This window comes from Triticum dicoccoides, chromosome 2A (assembly GCF_002162155.2).
Source record: "Triticum dicoccoides isolate Atlit2015 ecotype Zavitan chromosome 2A, WEW_v2.0, whole genome shotgun sequence".
Taxonomy (NCBI): Eukaryota; Viridiplantae; Streptophyta; class Magnoliopsida; order Poales; family Poaceae; genus Triticum; species Triticum dicoccoides.
The window spans coordinates 37,070,251-37,075,585 of NC_041382.1; the positions used below are offsets into that span (position 1 = coordinate 37,070,251).

The 5,335-nt window shown below is 37.1% G+C and overlaps 1 pseudogene; it reads left to right on the forward strand.

Annotated features, from left to right (window-relative positions):
- The first annotated feature begins 1,317 nt into the window (after window positions 1–1,317).
- On the forward strand, window positions 1,318–4,125 carry LOC119358794 (annotated as a pseudogene).
- Window positions 4,126–5,335: the final 1,210 nt, after the last annotated feature.

Consider the following 5,335-nt stretch of genomic DNA (forward strand, 5'->3'; position numbering starts at 1 on the left):
ACTGTAAATGTTTTACACCATTAAAAAAACAATTCATGACATTTATAAAAAAATTGATGTGTTTCAAAACAATGTTCGTGACATTTATAAAAAGTTTTTACAATGTATAAAAATGTTCATGAAATTTGAAAACAATATTCCATACCATTCAAAAATATATTCAATGTTTATTTAAAAGGTAAAACATTCATTCTATGGGAATGTTCCAAACATGTTTCTGAAAAACATTCAATGTGTATTTAAAACTATATTATGCATGTATGCATAACAACATGTATTGAAAAGTTGACATGCATTTTTAAATTAACATAAAATAAGAAACCAAAGAAAACAGGTAAAGACCGTAGAGAGGAGAGAAGAGAAATGAAAAAAGGATAAAATAAAAATAGAGAACCCTTGCAGAAAAAACAAAACTGAAAAAATAAAAAAAATAAAAGAATAGAATAAAACCAGTGCGCTCACCAAACAAAAAAAAGTGCGCAAAAGAAGAATGATATTTTCCGGTGCACGTAAAAAAATCACAAGCTAGGCTGGCCTATTAGTGGGATAGCTGAAGGCGAGACAGACTCCCGTCTCACAAATGGGCCAAAATAGTCTGGCGGCGACTCGCATTGGTACAGAAAATCAGCACTCGTAAAAAAAAGTGCTGAGAGGACTGATTCTCAAAATAAAAAAAATGATGCCGAGAAGTCCAATCTGTTAACCGTGATTGAATTGCATGAACCCACTCCACAGGGGTTGCATTGCAAAAATGCTACATCAACGGATGATTACGGAGAAAATAGTACGGACCTATCCCATAATCTAACCCTCCGCCCCCTGATTTTCAGGAGTGGGCCAATTAAAAACTGCTACGTATTCCCAGCCCCATAAAATCCCGTAACCAGTCCGTTGATGTAGCATTGCTCGTTGCATCGGCATGGGCACGCCCCTGCTTGTGCGCGTATGCTCCGAATGCGTTCGTCTGAAACACTATAAACTAGGCCGGTTTACAGTTGGAGGGGACACTGATGATGTCATGCATGTGGGGTGCAAAAGTATTCTATCCCCGCAAAATTCGGCCGTTAGCCGCCGGCCATGCTTCAGCATGGATCGGTGCGTCCAACTGCATGGATCAGAGGACCTCGGAAGAGCCGATCGAGGAATCATTCAGCTTGATCCAGGAAAAACTTTTAGTCAGCAAGTTGCGAGAACTAACAATCTTATAGTACTATAAATAGACTGGACGGCTCAATGCCTGGTCAGATAAGCAGGCAGAGTAACTGGAGTAGAGTGTGCAGTGTAGACGTGTGGCAGAGAAGTAACTTGCTAGTGATCATGGAGGTGGAGACGAGGAGTGGTGGCAGCAGCGCCAGCGAGGGCAGATGGTCGCAGTCTGGAACGTCGCTCCCTGTCAGGAACGTCCAGGCTCTGGCGGGGTCGGCCGCCGAGCTGACGGCCGACACCATCCAACGGTACATCCAGCCGGGCGTCGACGGGGACACGGTTCTCGCCGAGCACTCCGATGAGGTTCCGGTGATCGACCTCGCCAAGCTCCTGGACGCCGAGTCCGTGGAAGCCGAGGCCGCCAAGCTCAGATTTGCCTGTGAGGACTGGGGCTTCTTCCAGGTGCGGTCTCGTATTCGACGACAAAGGGTTTCCCCTACTTTATATATATTGTAAAGCAACCTCTCGTATTAACCAAGCAGTCTAAATTTTTTAGTATGTCTTCTTTTTTGGAGAAAATATTATAGCTGCTAATGGTTTCGTTGTGTCATCAAGGAAAGTTACATAAGTATAAATAGTAAATAATTTAAGAAAAATAAAATAAGTTGGTCCAAAATGAAAGAAGGTAGAAAATATAAAACAAGGAATTAGACAATGTTAAAGTGTTTCAGAATTTTTAGAAGGTAAAGTCACATCAATATCCCCCAAAATGGGAATCAACATAACTCACAAGTAATGCAGTAACAGTACTGAACAACTAAAATATGGTGATAGCTATGACTGTTCATAAATTACCAGGAGAGTAATTTAATGAATTACTAGGAGATCTCGCACAAAAAGTTACAAGGAGAGATTTATTGAATTCTTCGGGTGTTTTATTTATTTCCATCTTTAGAATTTTCAATATTACAATTTTCTATTATTATCAATAACTTATAATATTTAGATTTTTAATTATATTACTTACCATATTTTAGATATTCTATTGTCTTTATTTTTATAATTTTCGGACTTTCTTCCCTTTAGTTTTTCTATATTTTTTATTTTTATTATCTTAAGTTTTTTTATTTTGTTTCTCTGTTATGCTTATGGAGCTGTCACATGCATGAAATCGCCATCATTTTAGTGGTCACACAACTTTGATTGTGTTTGACAGTTTGTGGATTTATTAAACTTTTCTAATTTGAACAGTGTACTTAATTTTCTAGAGATTTATTTCTAGATGCAACCATTCCATTGCTAAAAACAGAATTCCATATGTACAGCAAGACTACTTATCTAACCTCTACAATCTATAGGTTGTAAATCATGGAATACCAGTTGAGGTCATCACGGGTATGAAGCACGACATTCAGAAGTTCTTTCAACTCCCCCTTGAAGTTAAGAATACATATGCGCAACGAGTAGGAGACCTTCAAGGTTATGGTCAATCATTTGTTCTCTCGGATGATCAAAAGCTAGACTGGTCAGACATGTTTGGCCTTTTTTCACAGCCACCTCAGGCCCGTGACATGAGTTACTGGCCAAACCAGCCTCCTAATTTCAGGTTAGATTTGTGTGTTTGAAACATCTTATTTCTATATGGCATTAAAACTATTTCCTTCTGATCAAAGCATTAAATTAAGAAAATTATTTAAATATGGCCGTCACGAGAGTTGAATCAAAGTTGGATTCTTAAAGATTCTAGTTAGTCACACGTAATCATTTGGTTAAGAAAGAACATGCCACGTTTTAAATGAAGCGGACATGGTGCTTTCATTGCCATAATTTGCATGTTTGTGAGTGGGACATTCAGTTGAATTCAATAATTTCTTGATCAAACATATATGTTGAGCAATTTACTGAAATATGACATCAAACTTTTCTACAAAATAAAATGAACTACTTTTACAGGGTAATATTTTGTATAAATATCTATCAATTGATTTGTAAGTGTTCATTGTGCGCCCAACAAAGTACAAGTATGCCAATGGCTAAACAAACAATATAATGTGCTTTGAACGTTCTATTTATACTTTACACTAGCAAATGATATCCCCTAAAAAAATGAATGCCAAGTGTGGTCACTAAAAGTTCGTAAGAATTTTAATTTGTACCAATATCTAACAGTAACAAATACATTATTCTTGTTTTAATCCCAGGAATTCTATCGAAGAGTACTCTTCCGAGTTGATGAAATTCACTCATTCTCTTGCCACCTTTATTGCCAAAACAATAGATGTTGATCCCGAATTAATGGAAGACAAGCATGTGGGCCAATTTCTGAGAATGAACTACTACCCTCCATGCACAACCACTCCCGAAAAGGTTTTAGGCTTCTCACCGCATTCTGATGGATCTTTTCTCACTATCCTGCTAGAAGTGAATGCAGTTCAAGGCCTACAAATTAGAAGGCATTGTGCATGGATCCCAGTAAAACCATGGGGTGATGCATTATTGGTAAATGTGGGTGACTTTCTTGAGGTATGGTGTTAAACCTAATTTTGCATTACAAATGAAACACAAACAATTTTGAGTTGGGAGTGTTTTATTGACCTGAGTGATAATTGAGTAGTGTAGTGGGAGATGTTTCATAAACACTATGAACATATTACACTAGTTTCAAACAATTTTCACCTTGTATAAGGGAGGAATTTGGTATTTTATTTAACTAAAATTCATCATTGGTTACAGATTATGACAAATGGGAAGTATAAGAGCATTGAGCACAGGGTCACCATAAATGCCAAGAAGGAGCGACTATCTATATCAGCATTTCAAGTTCCAAAGTACGATGGAATAATTTCACCAGTTTTGGGCAGTACCGAGGAGAAGGTGTTATACAAGACAATTAGAGTAGAAGAGTATGCAAGAATTTATTTGTCAAGCAAACGAGATGGAAAGAGAACCCTTGATTATGCTAAGTTATCCCAAATATAAGGCTTATTTTCTTTACTTCATCTACTAGATAATTTATCATCAAATGAATTTTGATGCTTCCTTTACTCTTTTGAGGGAAGTTTCATCCTCAATGTAATAAGCAGATATATTTATCATTGGGAGTAATCAGTGAGATGTTTGTTACTTCCTTTGAATCTCTCAATTCATTTTTCCATAATATATATGTATTCTAAAATTCTTCTACTACTCTGGTTCTGCTAGATGTTGCTGATGATTTTTCTTTTCAAGATGCGTTCATGATTATTTGCTTGCAAGTGAATCCCTTGACATGAGAGGCGCAACCACATGTAAGCCTGCTAGTACTTCTAAACCTGTGTAGGCTAACTATTTGTTGGCATGACATTTGAAAGATAACAGAAATAGTGTGAATTCAAACTTCAATCATTGTCATAAAAGAGGATTTCTCCTACTGTTATATACCCCGAATAGGTGTTTGCATTTGTTGTGCTTGCCACCTCTATTTTCCCCGTGCTAGAGTCATAACTCACAACTTTCATGACCGAGTCACTTCATAAGTTACCTTTGTTTTCTCCCATTTCAAAGATAAGTTGGCTATTCCTTTTCTTGGTGGATTTTTTAACGTAGCAACGTGTGAAATTTGATATTTTGGGTATAAAAATGGCTGCATCGTCTAGATATACATGTATTTTCACCGATGAACATGATAATATGTTTTGGAATATACTTTACACATAACAAAAACATGTATATTTTGGGTATCGTAGCAACATGGGAAGTCAAAGTTGACAGACAACCCACACATCATTGATTATGGGAGTTGCTCAACTCATTTCAATCTCAATTATTATTACGCCTCACCTGCTTTTTTAGAAAGTTTGATCTTTAAATGAAATTATAAAACTTTCAGCAATTTGGTATAGGTTTGTGAATATCTTGGGAATCATTTTGCCTAGCCATCCAAAAGTTTGGGCTGTTTTTGCAACTTTCTGCCAATTTTGGATACAAACTTCAAACCAATTAACAATAGAGTTTGAACTTTGCAGTAACCAATATTTCAACCATTCCCATCTCAACCACCATGTTGCTCCCTGGAGTAACTTCGGTGACGCCCAAACCAACCAAATGTTGCCACTTCTTTCCTATCATCCTTGCTCCTGGAGAGAACTTGTGTGGTTTCTCTAGATGGTTGCGGCAATGCTTCTCCTCATCCCGATCTTGAGTGAGTGTG